Source organism: Triturus cristatus, chromosome 3_1, assembly GCF_964204655.1.
Source record: "Triturus cristatus chromosome 3_1, aTriCri1.1, whole genome shotgun sequence".
In the NCBI taxonomy this organism is placed as follows: domain Eukaryota; kingdom Metazoa; phylum Chordata; class Amphibia; order Caudata; family Salamandridae; genus Triturus; species Triturus cristatus.
The window spans coordinates 427615368-427635054 of NC_140583.1; the positions used below are offsets into that span (position 1 = coordinate 427615368).

A 19687-nucleotide genomic window follows, 5' to 3' on the forward strand; every position below is an offset into this window, starting at 1 on the left:
GAAGGAACTTGCAAGTGGCCAGCCCCCTCTGACAGATACGATAATATTTGCACCCGTCTCCCACACTACGCACTGCCCGATTTGAGAACAACGAGTACACATCCCACACTCAAAAGTCCTTTGTCGTAGTTAACGTATGTGAAATGGCCTTCACACGTACTCCCACCACACCCCTGTCCTGCATCCATTGCACATAGACCCGGCTCATTGCACCAAGCTGTGCCATTTCATCCACAAGACTGGCACATGGCAAGCCAGTGCAGCTACAAGCAGAGCCACTGACGCAATGGCAGAGCATCCCAAACACATGGTCGACTCCATTCACATCCATCTATAATTTGCACGTCTGCTGCATGTCCTGAGTGCACGGCCTTTGGCAATACTGCGGATCACTTACCGGCTGAGCTTCTGCATTGCAGACGTCACCTGCGTTCAACCTGTATTGCAATGTCGCACGTGCCTATCCGAGTGGTGCAGGGGCGTGTGCCTTTCCAACAAGTGGGTAGCTGACATGGATTACGACGGGTATGTGCGCCCCTTGTTGTCCCACGACCAGTAGTGTCATGGTGATGCCCGTTTATGGCATGCATGGATGTTTGGCATACATGTTGGGAAATGGGTGTGGGAGATTGCATGTGACGAAGTATGCAGTGAGCAAACTGACCCACTTCCCGATTCTGCTTTGGTGCACATTGGGTACAGTGGTTGGAGTCAGCACATCTGTCCTGGTCAGCTGATGGATTTCGTCGACGACATGTCAAATATTGTGGCCAACCATCACTCATTAGAGACAATGGCTTACGCAGCTGCACTCGCGTTCATGGACGAGTGACAAGGTACCTGCAACCACGTCTCGATGTGCCACATTGCATGTGTCCCCCCGCATCATTGCACGTTGTACATCTGGTCACACATCCCAAAACAACAGTGGACATGGCTGTATTAGTGTTGTATCATGTCCGAGGTGCGGACAACCAATGCTGCTTGACACTGACGTGTGTTGGTGATGGACTACCCCAAGGTGAACATGGACGTTTTTCTACGTTCCTTATTCAGGCATGCTGCTGCATTTCTCTGCATATCGCGGGACTACTCTTGGCCGTACTGACAGGCACTTTTTTTTAATAAAGTTTCCACATTTTCACTTTTCTACAAATGTGTTGCGTCTTCATTTGTATGCCAATGTGTGTGTCACGGACTCTCTGGCTGCCTGCCATACGTGAATTGCTACCCCATCCGGACTGTGGGTTTGTACTTATTCGTTCTCATGTTATGTTATGTTATGTTAAATTAATTTGTAAAGCGCAACGGTTACCCTGGGGTGTCCTGGCGCTAGTTACCTATCTTTTCGGCCATCGCCAAGAAGGAGTTCTATTTATTAAACAGCCAAGTTTTCAGAGTCCTTCTGAAAGACAACAGGTGAGTTTCTGAGCTGGGCCGGAAGATCATTCCACGCCTTGGCAGCTCCGAAGACAAATCTTCATCCTCCCCAAGAAACCTTTTTTATGGTCGGCACGGGTTCCATTTTGGCTCCTGATGAACGTAAATTTCTTGTGGGTATGTACCAGTTAAATTGTTTCTGCAGATATTCTGGTCCAGTACCATGAAGTGCTTTAAAAACGGTACTCAGGGATTTAAAGAGCACACGCTTTTTAACCGGGAGCCAATGTAACTTTTTAATTTCATTGGAAATGGCCACGAATTTAGGCACCCCAGTGAGTAATCTGGCGTGAGTAATCTGGCGGGTGCGTTTTGTAGCCTTTGCAATTTATTTAAGTAGCGTTCCTGAATGTTTAAATAGAGGCCATTACAATAGTCAAGCCTTGACAAGACAAGAGCAGTAACCACTGTTTTCTGACTCCCTGCTGGCAAGCAAGGCAGAATCTTTTTCAATGTCTTTAAAACAAAGGCAGTTGATGATGAAACCGAGTTGATTTGGTCGTCCAGATTCAGTTTGTCATCGACAATTATTCCCAAGTTTTTTACTTTCTTTACCGGGGTAGGAAGTGTTCCCATTGTAGAGGGCCACCCGTTTGGATTCCAGAAATTAGGAGCATTCCCAAATATTATCACCTCTTTTTTATTAGAGTTGAGCTTCAGGCAATTTTTTGCCATCCAGCCAATCACTGCCACCATGCATTTATGAAAACGATTGTCCATGCCCCCTCCTGTCCTGGCCGAAGGGACACCACAATTTGGGTGTCATCAGCATAGGATGTGAGCTGAAAACCCAAGGTCTTAATAATAGAGGCCAGTGACGAAACATAAACATTGAACAACGTCGGGCTCAATGACGACCCCTGTGGAACCCCGCAGGGCAGCACAAAAGGCCTTGAATGGTATTTACCCATGGATACCACTTGTGATCTATCCGTGAGGAAAGATTTTATGAGATTCAGGGCCTTGCCCCGAAGTCCGCATGTCTTTAATCGGTCCACCAAAAGATCATGATGGACCGTATCAAAGGCCGCGGACAAGTCTGATCTCATCTGTTGTTTTTATGAGGGCTGACTCCATACTGTGGCCACTTCTGAAGCCATATTGGGTTGGGTCCAGGGCCTTGGTTCGATGGAGAAATGCACCCAACTGTGTATTTAGTGCCTTTTCTATCATTTTTGCTGGAAGGGGGAGCCTAGATATTGGGCAAAAATTTGTGGGATCGACCGGGTCTAAGTTAGGCTTTTTTAGAAGGGGTAGAATTGATGCCACCTTCCAGAGCCTAGGAAAGAGCCCGGTATCAATCATGGCATTAAAAACAGGTGTCAGTGCCATGATGATGGGTTCTACTGCTAGTTTGGTAACAGCCACTGGACAGGGGTCATATGGTGACCCTGATCTAGCAGTTTCAAGAAGACAACGTGTTTGGTCTATGGGCAAGGTCTCGAATCTCTCGAGGGCTGCGACAGGAGCATTGATGCGCCCCAGATCCTCCTTTTCCCAGTTGCTTCCTACTGCGGTTGATCCATTAAGTGCCGAAAAGATCACTTCTACTTTATCCAGGAAGAATTTGGCAATCTGTTCGCAGAGTTCCAGACTAGGCTGTAGTGAAACCGGGTGTGGGGAGGAGAGATCTAGGACCGTTTTGAATAATATTTTGGCTGAGTCTTTTGCCAGCTCAATTTTATTGCTTAGTGGCAAACAAAAGTTGCTTGTAGTTCGCTAGGCCCTTTCTATAGCCTAACTTTTCTACTTCCTTGTATTCTTTCCTCCAGGAACGCTCTAGGTGTTTACACTTGAGTTTTTCTTTTTTTCAATTCATCTGAGAACCAGGGGGCGGAAGGAGTCGATCTCTTGGGCACGATACTAATAACTGGGGCTAGTTTGCTACAAGCATTCTCTACCCATTTCGTATAAGCGGTCGTCCCTTCCTCCACTCCTTAAATTTGAATGTATAGATGTTGAGATAAGGAGTTCCTGGAAAGCTTCCCTATCCATTTTGTTCCAGGGTCGGATATCAATCCGTTTCTTAGCCCTTGCCCCCCCTAGATACTGTGCCTTAAGGGTTAGTTCAAACTGGACGGCCGAGTGGTCCGTCCAGGCCATGGGTAGTACACCTGTAACCTGGAGGCCTGGATGGTTTGAAAAAATGCCATCCAGGGTATGTCCAGCCAGATGTGTTGGGCCAGTGACCTGCTGTCTAAGGTCTACACTGTTCATTGTATCAATAAGAGTGACTGTGTCTGGATTAAGAAGAGCCTCCAGGTGGTAATTAAAATCCCCCAAGATAGTGAGGGACTCCAGACAGATGCTGTCTTCCAGCAGATTTCCAATGGAAGCAATGAAGAGATGTTTAGTGCTCGGGGGTCTATATACTAAAATGCCTTTAAAGGTGTGGTAGAAGGACAGGTTACAATTGAAGGCCAAAACCTCACAACCTGCATTAAGTATTGGGTGGAAGGCCGCTTTGAATGAGCTTGGTCAGTTCTAGCCCTCTACCTTTTTTGCCACCGGCAGTATGGCACACAAATCCTGGTGGAGTGGCCTTCAACAGGTCCGGCCCTGAGGATTCATCAGTCCACGACTCTGTGATAAATGTTATTTGTATGTCCTTTTCCTCAATTAGTTGTGCACACTCAGTGCTATGTTTGACCAATGATCTTGCATTAATCAGCATGCACTTACAGACCATAGCCTTATGGCCCCCGGACTTTGACCCAAGGTTCCTCAGCTCATGGGGTGCTAGATAAAGAATTTTAGGAAGCGAGGTTTTACAAGTGGAACAGGCCGCTGGCTGGAAATTAGGCCGTGAGTTAAAGGACAGACAGACACAATTTGGGTCTTTCTCTGCCCCAATTAACCCTAACAATGCTATTCTGGAATAAATAATATGAGAAGATGTACCCGAGTTCGGAGGATCAGGAGTCTTGGCGCTGTGCGCGGGCTAAGCGCGGACGGGCGCAGACGGGCACGCCGCCGGCACGCCCGCTGTGCGCTCGCCCCATTTGGTCCAAATATAGCGTGGGGTAGCCAAACACTAGACCGCTCACCTCGCTATCCTCAATATGGCGGTCGTGCCGAGACTGCCAGGAGCTCAGCGACGCGATCAGCGGTAAAAGACCCAGATGACAATCACACTCGGTCAGGTAAGCCTCAAATAGTGAATGATAGCCAGAGAATTAAAAAGCACCTGAACAGAGAATATTAAATCTTCCTTAAAATGCCTAAAAAAAAATGCAATAAATGTGCAAATTAGCAAGTATACAGTACAAGTAAAAAACCCACCTGTCTCCCGGCTCAAGCCTGTTTCGTAGTGACGCTTTGGACGCTTATCTGCCACAGGCGAGTGCATTTGTGTCCTGTGTTTGACTGTGCGAATGTTTGTGTTTGGACAACATTGTGTTGGATGTTGGTGTACTCTGCTTCCTATGTGTGTGTGCTGCATTGTGTGTGAGCTGTCCCTTCATGTGAGCTTTTGTTCACCCTTCTCCCTTTCAGGCAGTGTGGTTTTCACTTCTTTGCTTGTTCGGTGGTGTGATGTTGGCGGGTTGTGTGACTTGTGCTCCTTGTTGGTGTGTTTCATTTTGGCCATGGTTTGTCTATAGTTGTGCAGTACTTAATTGTGCATGTGTGCCATTGTGCCCATCTCCCCCTGTCCCCCCACTCCCTGCTTCTTCCTCTTCCTGGTGCTGTTGTGTCTGTAATTTTGTTGCTCCACACATAAATACATGTAATGAACAAATTAGAATAGTTCCTTGATTCTTTTAGGTTTCAAAACTTTTTTTAAAAATTTTCCATATAAACAGTTTTTTTTAATATTCAAGGACACATAGAAGTCAGAAGTGCAACGTATTCTATCAACACACTTTCTAGAACATTCTACAACACGTGCAGGTTAAAAGTTCATAATTTTTTTTAAGCTTAACGATATTTTTTTGCAACATTTTCTCGAATATTTAACGGCATGCGCAGGTTAAAAGTTCACGATTGTTTTAAGTTCGAACAGTGCCTTCCAAATGCAAGTAGCAGGTGTGGTTGAGTTGACGAATGTGCACCCTACTTTTAAAAATCAATGCTTTTCATCTCCCAATCAGGTATCGTTTTGTATGGCAAAAAAAAGTAGTTCCCCATTTTTAAACATAGCTCTTATTCTACGAACGGACTGCATGAGCTTCAGACATCTATCCATTCCTCCCAGCCATACCTTCAAAATGCTAGTGTGGATCGTAGGACATAGCTATGTTTTCTGGTGCAAGAGGTATGCAGAACAGAGATGTATTGACATAGACCTAGGTTTACAAAATGTGGACATTAAATGGTTTGGACAGAGAGGATTGAAGTGGCACCAATTGTTGCCTTTGGTTAAAACCTTTTTGCATTTCCAACACCCTGACCTCATGATTGTGCACTGTGGTGGAAACGACCTAGGCCCATTGACTGAGCTAGGTTTGAAATTGCTAATGAAGGACACCTTTCGACAATTGATGTTGCTTTTGCCTCAAACTATCTTTGTATATTCCAATATATGCCAAAGACAGAAGTGGAAATGGTCAAACCAATTTTGTTCTCAGATTGAAAAATCTAGGAAGAATGTCAACAAAGCTGTGACTGCATACCTCAGAGACCATAGAATGGGGTCGATCTACAACAACAACATACGTTTTCATATGGCTGATATCTACAGAAGTGATGGAGTATACTTCACAGATCAGGGAAATCGAGCATCCGCACTTATATGTAGCTCCAACTAGTAAACACTAATATCGGTTCACAGAGTGACAGCTACGATCCGGCTAGCACAGGGAGACCTGCGGCCCGTGGGCTCAGCTCGCACAGGGACAGCTACGGGCCGCCGGCTCGGCTTGCACAGTGTGAGCTACGGGCTGTCGGCTCGCAAACGCACACCAGCATGCTGGCTCGCAGAGGGTGAGCTCCAGTCTAACTCGTAAAGGGACACCAACAGGCCAACGGCCCTGCTAGCAGAGACACACCTATCACCTAACGTACTGACTTGCACATGTACAGATAGGGACGGACTGCTACTGTTTTATGCTTTAGGGTAGAACAGTGGTATTTGGGTAGTAAGGGGATTGTGCAGGGGTAGTATTTTAGGGTTTAGGGTAGTGCAGTGGTGTTTGGGTACAGGGTCATTCTGGGGGTAGATTTAGGGTTTAGGGTAGTGCACTGGTGTTTGGCTAGTGTAGGGAGTCGTGCTTGGGTAGTGTTTTAGGGTTTACGACAGTGCAGTGGTGTTTGGGTAGTCTTTGGGTAGTGTAGAGGGTCGTGCCTACAGACTGACTCACAGAGCTCAAAAAATTATTTTTTGGGCCCTGGGGGTCCTCCTGGGACACCCTGAGCAGATATAGTGGGTCAGGGTTTTTCTACCCTGCCCCCTTCTCTTTGTTTCTCCTTTTTCAGGTGACTCGCTTCTACCGAGCCACAAGATGGATGCCAACACTTCCTGGTTTGGAGTGCTATCAGCCAATCATAGGGAAGCTCGCGCACGCGACTTAGGCTCCGCCCAGATATCGAAACTTTAATTTTTTTGATTTCTCAGCAACCACTGAACGGATTTACACCATTTTTAAAAAGGTCGCTTTCTGACCTAAGCACTACCTTTCTGCCAAATTTGGAGTAATTCCGTTCAGCAGTTCAAGCTGTAGCTCGTCGCAAAATTTCCTATGGAAATTAACATAGAGACAACGAGTTTTGGGACCCCCCTTTTTTCTCAGCCCCCGCTTGATGAATCACCCCCAAACTTTCAGGATAGGAGCTGACCTGAATAGACATTTTTTGGGGACAATTTCAGGAAGACTCATCAAACAACGCCAAAGTTATTAGCAAATCAAAAAATGCTTTTCCTATGGAAACTAGGTTCTAACTATAACTACCTACTGGTGACCGCCAGTAGGTTAAATATATATATAGATATATATATATATATACATATATATATATATTCACAGAAAAAACCATAGGTTTCAGGCACGTTATAGTTAGGAATTAGCATTTAAAAAACCTCAGAAATTCACTGAAAAAACCATAGGTTTCAGGGGTGTTATAGTTAGCTGGACTTTTCACTTGTACAAAACCATTGAAATTCCCCCGTTATAGTTAGTTCAGCTAACTATAACTCGCGCGCCCGCAATGCACTGCTGATGACGTCACATATTACATCACTCATGACATGGTCAGTGACATCACTCATGACATCACTGATGACATCTTAAATGACATCACTGATGACATCACTGATGACATCATCCAGTGAATGTGTGTTTTTCTGAAAATTAAATATGTTTTATATATGTATATCTCAAGGTCGATGGAAGAATAAATGGGTATATAAGTGTCTAAATGGATGATTTGTTTTTGAAAAATTGATTGTGTAACTGACTGATTAAGTGTATCATAGTGAATACATGGCTTAGTGAGTAATGTTTAAATATGTAAATATCTGTATCAGTCTCTCACTTTGTGTATAAGTGGCTGCATGGGTTGGTGAGTAGCTACATGGGTGTCTATATAGGTTATTAGTTGGTTTTTTGAGTATCAATCTGAGTGTCTGCATGGTTCGGTGGGGGGTATTACGTAGTGCATAGGTGCATGAATGAGTGACTCACTGTTTGTATGTGTTGAACACAGCATGTGTGCAGGACTGTATGGGTGGATGAGTGTGTGTATGGGTGTGTTAGTGAGTGAATGACTGTCTCAATAGTGTCTTTATGAGTAACTACATATGTTTTAAACTAGTATATGTGACTATTGGTGTATATATGTGAGTATATGTGAGAGTGAGAGATTGAAAGAGTTCCTGTATGAATAAGTATGTGTTTCTATAAGTGATTGTTTAAAAGACTAAGTATGTGTAAGTTTCCGTAGAAGTAAGTATGGTGGTGTGTGTATAACTGTATATGCAAGTAAATGTATGTTTGATTCTTTATTAGCATGAGTGACTATGTGTGTGAGTAACTCTATGGATGAGTGGCATTGTGTAACAGGATGTATAGGTGTATGAGTACATATGATGAGTGAGTACATGTATGAGTGACTGTATAGGACTGTTGGTGAATGAGTGGATGTGTATGTGGATCTTAGAATTACTGAAGAGGTTGTTGTAACTGGTATTGGCATGTCCATTGTTTTGAAAATTTTAGTCTCTATTTTTGAATGTGTGTATCAAAGGTTATATTAGGGTGAGAGGAGGTCTGCCACTCTATCACAAGGATGATGTCATCAGTGATGTCATCAGTGATGTCATTTGAGATGTCATCAGTGATGTCATGAGTGATGTCACTGACCATGTCATGAGTGATGTAATATGTGACGTCATCAGCAGTGCATTGCGGGCGCGCGAGTTATAGTTAGCTGAACTAACTATAACGGGGGAATTTCAATGGTTTTGTACAAGTGAAAAGTCCAGCTAACTATAACACCCCTGAAACCTATGGTTTTTTCAGTGAATTTCTGAGGTTTTTTAAATGCTAATTCCTAACTATAACGTGCCTGAAACCTATGGTTTTTTCTGTGAATTTCAAAGGTTTTTTAAATGCTAATTTCTAACTATGCCTACAGAGATAGGACATGTGAAGAAAGAAGAAAACATGCACAGAAAGAAACAAAAGAAGTGCAGAAAGAAGCAACAGAAGTCCTCAAATACGAAGATAAGTGCAGGAAGAAGGATAACGTGCAGAAAGAACAAAAAGAAGAGCAGAAAGAAGCCTTGTTGCAAAATCATCCTGTACCCTCAACTTTTTCAGACGGATACTGGTGGTAACTGAGTCTGACTAACCAGTCCTAGAGCCAGTGCTATGTTAAAAGACACTTAGAATACAGTGAAAACACCTACATACACTAGGGAACATTATGCGTTGGGGTCCCCCTGTGATTAGCATGACCTCCTCTGTAAGCCCCTAGTGTATAATAGGGCATGGGGATTAAAACTACCTCTTAAAACAGGCCACAGGGCGTTTTTGCACACGTTAACTCAGGCCCCGTCCCCTCCCTTCACCACTGTGTAAACACGCCCTGTGTCCATTTTTAGTTGGGAGATTAAGTTCATTTGAATCCTGAGGGTCCCTAGGGTCCAACTAGCCCACTAGGTACCTCCAGTAAGTGCCACAGAGCTGCGTTGCAGAGAGGTGTAAAAAGTGGCACGGCCTGGACCACCTCTCTGCAATGCAGCTCAGTGGCGCTTACTGGAAGCACTTGGTAGGCTAGTTATCCCCCCAGGGGCCCTCAGTATTGAAGGGAAATTATATCCCCAATTTAAAACATGCCATAGTGCGTGTTTGCACACGTCACCTCAGGCCCCGTCCCCTCCCTTCACCACTGTGTAAACGCGCCCTGTGGCTGTTCTAAGTTGAGAGATTAAGTCCCCCTGAATCCTAAGGGTCCCTAGGGTCAAACTAGACCACTAGGTACCTCCAGTAAGCGCCACAGAGCTGCGTTGCAGAGAGGTGTAAAAAGGGGCTTGGCCTCAGAACACCTGGCTGCAGCGCAGCTCCCTGGCGCATACTGGAGATGCCTGTTGGGGGCGCGTTTGCAGAGTGCTGCACGGAGGGGGCATGGCCTCCGGCACGATGCCAGTCTTTTATTTATTTTAGTTTTTTAAGAAGGGGGGCTGTTTGGTTCCCCTTCTTATTCTAATTTATTGGCCCTGATGACCCCATAACCCAGGGCCAGTCTCCTAATTATATTTTTTTGACCCCAATCCCCAGGGCCGGCCACTGTTTTTTATTATTTTTAAAAAATATATATTTATAGACACACCTAGGACATGCTGGACAAACCGTACGTACCTATCACCATGACGATTTGCGTGATATTCATTAAAAGGCGACTATGCATGCAATGAATCCACGTGGAATGTATTTACACCACTAGTGAAGCTCTGACATGTCTGATGCCCTACCGTGCCTAATCCTGGTAGACACCCTTGTCGTTTATTTATACAAACATGGGTAGCTATTGACGGGCACATTTAATACACATGCACACCAAGCCATTCAAAGGGTATTCGACAAAAATTCGACCAAAACTATGCAAGAAACCCCCCTCACGGTTAATAAAACACACATCCACTGCCGGATGTGTAATACTTTTTATTTGACTCTCTGGAAAGGGGACGAACATCACTTGAGAGTCACAGCGTGCTCCTGACAGAGCCCAATGCTGTGTTACACCCACCATTGCCTGCCGAGTGCCACACACCTCTGTGTTGTATTCCACTAGCTAGTGCATATGCTATGACACTCTCTAGCCCATGTGCACTGTAACACCACCCCGTGAATATGTCATGCCACACTTGTCTTCGCACGGGTTATATTGCCCCATCTAACGTGCCTTTCTCGATGCCTATGTTATAACGCACAGTGCTATGCCATACATATTACAATCTGGGATCCATATATTTGTCACAGTGCATATGCAACGTTACACTCCCCAGCACATATTTTATATTACAACTTTAGAGACTAGTTAGGTTACACAACACTGCCCTGTGCATATTACACTCCAAGGCGCATATCGCATAGCACGCGCTAGTGCCTGTGCTATCTCGCGCTCTCCAATGAATCTGTCATTGCGCACAATGTATTGCATATTATATTTCACGCCCGGTTCATCTTATATCACACTTTTTGGTGCATAGTTTATACCATACACTATATCTAGTTTTCATTTTCAATCGTGCTCTCAGGACTATGTTCTATATAACACTGTGTTCACCTACCCTTTTCACGGGCATTACATTTTGCGATAGGGGTGGAGGGTCAGGGGGTGTTTCTGCCAAGTGAGCCCGGAGTCACAGTCACAAACGTCCTCTTCTTCCTGAATAAAAGTGAGATTATGCTGCATACTTGTTCATATTTTAAGTAGTTCGCACAGACACAATGTTTTAAAAACAATAAAGTTCCTAATACCCGCCTTCTCTGAACAGTTAGCTTGCTGCCCCATCCCCTTCCTCCCTATCCTCTGTTGTGTGAATCCATGGACTAGCCTCCTCCCTCCTGCCATGCATGGTCTGATGTGCTGCCACTGCCCTCAATTTAGTATGATGTACCAGTCCACTCCTCCTGCCCTCCATTGCCCAATTCTATGCCCCATCATTGACCTCCTGCTTAAACTCTGTGCTTAGCTTGCTGCCCCTATTCTCCTTCCCCCTGCCCTCCGATGTCTTTGTGCATGCCCCTGCTCCATCCTTTTTGCCCACCATGTCCCATGGACCTGCCACTCCTATCTACTCTGAGTGTTCTGTTGAGCTGCCACTCCCCTCCCACCTGCCTAGCATTGTCAGATGACTGTAACCTGTCCCTGCCACCTCCACCCTGCCTGTCCACATGCCATGCCCCTATCCTCTTCCTCCTGTCCTACATGGTCCATTGTACTGCCACACCCTTCTGCCCTCCCTGGTCTGTTGTGCTGCAACTGCTCCTCCTGCCTGCCCCGTGTGGTCTGTTGTGAGGTCCCTTCCCCTGAACTTTCTTGTCTGTGCACAGGTCCTGACCCTCCCTTCTATCCTCCATTGTCCTTTGTGCATGCCCCTCCACCCTCCTTCTTGCCCATCATAGCCATTGTGCTGCCACTAACCCTCCCACTTGCCATGCATGGTCTTCTGTGCTGCCATGGCCCCTCCCACCTTCCCTGTGTGGTCAGTTAGCTGCCCCTGACCCCCTCCCACCTTCCCTCCATGGTCTGTGTGTATGCCATCACAGTCTCACTGTTGCTCTTCATGGTGTGTCTTGCTTCTAGTGCCCATCCTGCCTGACCTCCATGGCTATCTTGCTGCTCCTGCCCTGCCCCCTTGCCCCCAGCCCTACTCCCTCCCTCCTGGCTTGTCTGTTCCATTGTAATGCCCCTGATCCGTCCCTCCTGCCCTTTATGGTCTGTTATGCTGCAGCTTTCTCTCCTGTCTGTCCATTATGGTCAGCTAGCTACCATTGCCTCTTGCCCCTCTGTTCTCTGTTGTCCATGTGCATGGTCCTGTCCCCTCCCTCTTGCTTTCTATGGATTGTTGTGCTGCACTCCCGTCCTGCATGCCCTGTGTGGTGTATTGTGCTGCTGCAAACCCTGATGCCTGCCCTGCAGGGTCAGTTTGGTGCACCTCTCCATGTCCCTCCTGTCCTCTGTTATCCAAGTCCATGTCCCTATCCCATTTCCTTCCATGATCCAATGTACCATACTTGCGAACATTTTGAACTTGGTAAGAGGGAGATTTTGAAAAAAAACTGGGGTATTGATTTTCCCCTTTGAGTTACATTGAAAAAGAGGATATTGTAGACAGGAGACAGATCAAATAAAGCCCATTTGAGCTTAAAAACATTGGACGTTTCCTGGCTGAATCGGGTCTGTTGGCATGTATGGTTGTACTACCATTGCCTCTTCCTTCTGCCCACAATGGTCTATTACATTGCCACAGCCTTGAAGGAGGGTAGATTTTGTATCACAGGGGGCCCCTGGCCCGTTCTGTCCACACCTGAAGTATGAGACCCTTGTCCTTGCCCTGCCAGCTGCATTTGTAGGCCGTATTAAATTGACCAGCGGGTCCTGTGTTGCTATATAATTATCCTGAGACATCCTTACCACTCAGCCAGCATAAAACCCCTGTGTAGGCCCTTCTGTTCAATATGTAGGCCTCTTTGTTAAATTGACCATAGCTCTGCAATTTTAGTGTATAGCAGTCTGAAGGCAGGTCTGCGAGGCCTTCTGATCCAAACTAGTAGCCCCCACCCTACCCGAGTGCTCCGTGCTCGGTATCAAAGTTCAACATCCCCCTGAAGCTGTCGACATACAGTAGGCTGCATCCTGGACTGGTACTTGCTTCCTGGGCAGGTTTCCCGCTTTTAAGGAAGTGGCAACCGCAGAGCGTCAAGTTAGGAGAACTGAGGAGATTTTATACATAAATATATTGAATTCCCGTACAATACCCATTATTTTCTGCTTGCTCTATGGAACTTACGATAAGCGATTGGCCTGAGAGACTGACCTTTTCACCCAGTCCATTGTCAGCATTAAGTGGGTAAATGACGAAATGTCTGGTAAAATCTGCAGACGAAGCTTTTGGGTAGCATACGTAGGTAGATGTAGCGTGCAAAGGAGCCCACAAAATGATATAAAAAGGGAGCACCCACAGATATCGACGGACTACCTCGCCGTCTGTATGTAGGTTAACAGGCAGTGCAGGTTTTCCCCAAGAGCTGGGAGCTCTTGTCTTCCTTTGCTTAAAATGTCTTGCTCTGCTTTGCTTGAAGTATCTTATTCTATTTTACCTATATGAAATGTCATGTTATGTTTAACCATTGTTCTCTTTACTTTTGCATTTAAAAGATTTTGTATTGTAATTGCAGGAATGCTTGCTCTAAGAGTAAACGTGAGTGTTCCTAGGTAACATTTTCCTTGGTGTAACTTGTTTCTCATGATGCATTTATAGATGTGTTTTCTCTCTCTCTCTGTCAGTACATTAATTGAGATACAGAGAATATTATGACAGCTGTATGATTATCTGGATTCTGTATTTTGTACTTTATGTCTCTATTCTGCGGTTTCTTTGAAGTTGCATCTTCTCATTAAACTGCCATTGTATTCTGCCTCCAATTCCATGTCTCATATGTCTGTTTTCTTCATTTTTGGAGCAAGCGTTCCTAGGCACCCCGGCTCAAATTAAGGTGCCCCTTTTGTCCCTGACTCACTCTCCTGCTCAGTTCTGTGGTGGCTCCCGGGGATCTGGGGACCGCCCCTAGCTTCCTTGACCCGTAATAGATCTTCCCTCCAACAGCCTCTCTTGCAAGTCCTGTATTGTTGGTTTGTTGCCCCTGCCCCACTTTCCACTGCCCTCCATAGTCTGTTGTGCTACCACGGCCCTTCCTGCCTGCTCAGTGTGGTTAAATTGTTGCCTTTGCACCCTCCTACCTGCCTTCAATTTTCAGAGTCCGTGCCCCTGGCCTCTGCCTCTCAACAGTATCCTAATGAACAACTAGATTGCTAACATTCTATATTTATTACAAAAGTGTGGAACGCCTGACATCATCTTGATGTAATGAAAACTGTAATACCTAGAGCATTTCCTTTAAAAATTACATATATGAGAGGGTCTTATTGGCATCAAAATTATGGTTAGTGCTCTAAAAGACTAAAATAAGGACATATTTTCTGAGTTTTCAAATAGCGACAAAGCACTTTTAAATTATTTGTTATCTTTATGTTTTTTTATCCAGTTGACCACTTGATTAAATGTTGCACTTAGGGGAGAGGATGTGGTGTTACTTCCAGAACTGCAGACTTTGCAACTGGGGAACCAGGTTGAAGTTTCTGCTTCAGCTCGACATTCTGTGATTCTGGTCAAATCACTTAGTCTCCCCATGTCTACAACCAAAATGAATTTGTTCTTGTGTGATGTAACCAATGCTCATGTAAAGCACTCCAATACCTGACAAGTCTGCACTATATAACACTGCAAAAACACAAAATAATAAGTGTTTTGCACACTTCTGTCATTGGGCTATATTTGGGCTACATCTGGTTGATTTTGGGCTACATTTGGGCTCTTTTGTCTCCGGTGGCCATCTTGGGAGATTTATTTGTTATGAAGTTTCCTAATTTCCTCATGTACTGCAGTCTCCTCAGTAGGAAATGCTTTCAGTTTTTTACTTTGATTCCATCATGAAGGTATTCAGATATGTCACACATTTGCCATAAATTCTGAATGTTAGCACTCTAGTTGCTCATTAGATCACTGTAGTAAAACTACTCCACCATGGAAGTCTGCTCCTGGTATTAAAAGTGCATGTTTCAGTCTGCATGTCAGAATTTTTTAATGAAATAGAAGAGGATTTGAGAAGTCACTCAAAATGTGCCCTCATTTTCTTTCTTCAGCATTAATCATAATTTCTATGGCAAAATGAACCTCCTCATTGTGTTCCTTTTTAAATTAAATGTTTTAAGTGTTACCAGTTTATTCCAATCAAGATGGCTTCAGGTGTGCCATACTTTTGTCATAATGAAGACAGTAAGCGCTCTAGTTGTTTTTAAGAACATTCTGGGACATTCTGTCATTGGGCTATACTTGGGCTACATCTGGGTGATATTTGGGCTACATTTGGGCTCTTTTGTCTCTGGTGGCCATCTTGGGAGACTTATTTGTTATGAAGTTTCCTAATTTCCTCATTTACTGCAGTCTCCTCAGTAGGAAATACTTTCAGTTTTTTACTTTGATTCCATCAAGAAGGCATTCAGATGTGTCACACATTTGCCATAAATTCAGAATGTTAGCACTCTTTTTGCTCATTAGATCACTGTAGTAAAGCTACTGCTCACCAGGGAAAACTGCTGCTGGTATTGAAAGTGCATGTTTCAGTCTGCATGTCAGAATTTTTTAATGAAATAGAAGAGGATTTGAGAAGTCACTCAAAATGTGCCCTAATTTTTCTTTCTGCAGCACTAATCATACTTTTTATGGAAAAATGAACCCCCTCATTTTGTTCCTTTTTAAATTAAATGTTTTAAGAGTTACCACTTTAATCCAAGCAAGATGGCTTCAGGTGTGCCATACGTTTATCATAAGTAGGACTGTTAGCGCTCTAGTAGTTCTTTGGAACACTCTGGGAAGCTGCAGTAGAACACAAAGGAATCAACTGACAGTCTCTGCCCTTGTTGGATGTACATGTTTTACTGAGAATGTCAGACTTCATTCTCACATGACTGAGAAAGATAATGTGAATTTACAGAAAATAAGCTCTCAGTTTAGCCTATAGATCACCTTCCAAACCTCTGTGGTAAAAGCATGAGAAAATATTTTTCTCTCAATCATGATATCCCAGCAGAAGGCTTTTTCACATGGTGAAATCACCTTAGAACATACCACAATTCCTAAAATGAGTATGGTACCATCAACAAATGATTTATAATGTAACTAAAGTCTTAAAACCTTCTATTAACTGCAATGCTTTTTAATGAGGTGCTATCATGTATATTGGTCCCAAGATGGCTGCCAACACTTCTTGGATGAAGTGCTGACAGCCAATCAGATCTCAGGATGAGATGTGTGGTTAGGCTCCGCCCACATATATATATGCTTTTAAATGCTATTTACTCAGGAAATACTGAACAAATTTACACCAGACCTGCAAAAGGCACTTCCTTGACCTTATGGCTACCTCTCTGCCAAACTTCAAGTAATTCTGTTCAGCCGTTCGGGCTGTAGCTGTGTCTAAAGGTCCTATGGAAAAATGCATGGGAAAAACGCGTTTTGGGACCCCCCTTTTATCTCAGCCCCCGCTTGACGAATCCCCCCGAGACTTTCAGGGTAGGAGCGGAGCGTAGCGCCCCACCTATTTTGAAAAATTCGCAAGGATTCGTCGACCGGCGCAAAAGTTATTCAAAATAGAATGTTGCGGATTTCCTATGGAAACAGGGTCCTAACTATAACTACCTACTGGCGACCGCCAGTAGGTAATATATATATATATATATATATATATATATATATATATATATATATTATATATATAGATATATATATATATAATTCCGCATCTAAACCATCGGGAGGTTGCTTGCTCACCGCCGCATACATCAACCAGCAGGCTCTACTCCAGGAGGCGGGAAAAGCCCGGGCCAAGGGCGGGTCCATCTGCGCCCGTCACTGCCAGGAAGAGGCAGGGGTGGGATACCCCTCTTTCATCTACCAAAAGGTTAGTGATTAAGTGACTGAGGTGAGTGTCCCACTACTTCGAAACGGTCTTTAAGTGTTAATCACGGGGAAGCGCACAGGGACACTGAGCCCTGCTACCACTAGTATAGATAGCATGTTAGAAAGGGTTGTTAGCATTGTTTCTAGTGAAATTGAACTCACTGAACGACGCTTATCCCTGGGAAGTGAGGCATTACTGAATGGTCCAACAGCAGGAGGGTCGTCAGTAGATTTAGCTACCCAATCCGCAGCCAGTTATATGCCTATAATTACACCCAGCTTCACGACATCCCAGGGAACTAGTGCTAACAATATAGCTTTTTCTAGTTGCAGCTCTAAGGGTGCTGATATGCCTGAATCGCAGTCAAACATGGACACATTAGTGCCCGCCACAGTTCCAGGGGCCAAGCGTAAAAGGAAGCCTAGGAAGCCCACTAGTTCTAAAAGAAAACAACCCACTCGCTCAAGCTCATCACGTACTGTCTTGAGCTCGTAGGTACAGCCTCCATCGATTGTCCATAACCCTGAGGTGGCACAAATTAGTTCTGTTAGTACACAGACTGATGTTGTATCTTCTACATCAACACATAGTGTCTACGGGGATGCTGTTTTTGATACCATTGTTGATACTGTTTTTGTACGAATTAGAGAGTTGATAGAGAAGAACCTCACCTCACTTTAAGAACGCTTAGACCATTTGGATACCATAATTAACAAAATGAGTGGACAAGAGACTACTCAGACTGTTGCCACCGCAGGGAAGGGTTTGCCCTTATTAATTGATGCTGGGTGAAGACCTGATCCATTGATCCCAATCCCAACTCTGCTCAACGCCCTTCATCTGAGAACTCATGTATAACATGTAGCAAAGTTAAAGAATTCTTTGTACCCAATCTTAATGATGAGCAGGAAAATCGACCCCCTTTTAAAAATGCACACAACATATCTGGGACTGCTCAAAACCTGTCCTCCACTAGCCAGTCCAACCCGGTGATTAGCCTATCCGGAGAGAACTCAAAGTCAGGCTGTAGCTTACCTAACCTCAAAAGGGACACTATGATCCTAATATGGAGGTTCTGGGACTGCCTCCAGAAGCATGCTCCTATGTTTTACTGCTGGCAGGGGTGACAACCCTTAACAAAGAACCGGGGGAGACCTGGCATCAATTACGTAACAAATATGTGAACTGGCTATCCAAACATAGGAGGTTTAAGGTATCAGATATGAATAATATCATCATGGTAAGAAGAGTAGGGTGGGTGGGGGTGTCACCGAAGAACATCGAGGGGGACTGCATGGTGATTAACTTTCGCAGGCCGTACATGGTTAGATCATTATTGAGGGCACAGGAAGACTTTACTACCAATTTCACGCATATCTACCCATTACTGTTGGGCTATTTTTATAAGCCGGTCCCTGGGCCCTTGATAAACAATGCCTCTCACCCATTCACGCACAATAGGTTCCAACCATTGTCTGATTTGGATAACCAGGATTGACTAACACCACCTTTGGTAACCAATGAATCTACTTTCACACCAAATACAGATGTGCATCCCCTAGAGCCAATTGAATATGTTATGTTAAATAAAGTAACTAATGATTGCAATTTCAAAGTACTAAGTTGGAGTGTTGCTGGTTTAGAGTCAAAAATATATTTACCAGATTGGCTAGATATTGTACAAGAGCAGGACATTCTTATGTTTCAGGAGACCTAGGCTACACAAGATTTATATATCGAAGGGTTTGAATGTTTTAACACTCTTGCCCCCATTCCTAAGCTTGGTCGTTCATCTGGTGGCCTTTCAATTTGGGTCAATATTGCTGCTGGAGGTAGTGTAAAGGTTTTAGACACTATAGATGATACATTTCAAGTGTTAATATATAGAAGGGGTGTATTTATTTTATTTATTTATTTATTTTTTGAACTTGTAAGGCGCAACAGCTACCCAAAAAGGGTTTCCCGGCGCCGAGATACAGCAAAAGAATGTCAGGGGCGATTACTAGCTATTCTAGTTATTGTTCGAATAGCCAGGTCTTAACATTTCTTCGAAACCTGACATAGTTTTCCTCTTTTCGAATGAAAGGAGCGAGTGCGTTCCAGAGGGACGGACCAAGGTAGGCAAACGATCTGCCTCCCATTCTTGCCAATTTAAATCTTGGTACACAAAAGTTGGAATGTGATTGTGAACGAAGACTGCGCTTGGGGATGTAAGGATGGGCCAGAGCTAGAAGGTATTTAGGTGCCGATTTATATGTTTAATTAATTTATACAATAATTATTTTTACTCTGCACCTAACATAAATGTTGTTAATTTGTTCAACTTTATTTCATCCCTACACTCCATAACAGATTTGGTAATACTGTTGATATGTGTTTGGGGGGTGATTTGAACGCTAAAATTCCTAGCGATATCACCTCAACTACAGGATCTAGTACCAAGATACATCAATGTAATAGGGGTACTGTATTACGTGATCATTTGCTTAATCATAATCTGATCAATGTGATGGAAATTGCTGCTGTAACTAACAACAATGACCTCCCTGAACCGACATTTA

General features: G+C 44.2%; 1 protein-coding gene across 1 annotated transcript in view; it reads right to left on the minus strand.

Moving 5' to 3' along the window:
* Positions 1–19687, minus strand: part of FBN1 (fibrillin 1) — a 722489-nt gene that overhangs the window by 646554 nt on the left and 56248 nt on the right. The gene's annotated exons all lie outside the window — the stretch shown is intronic.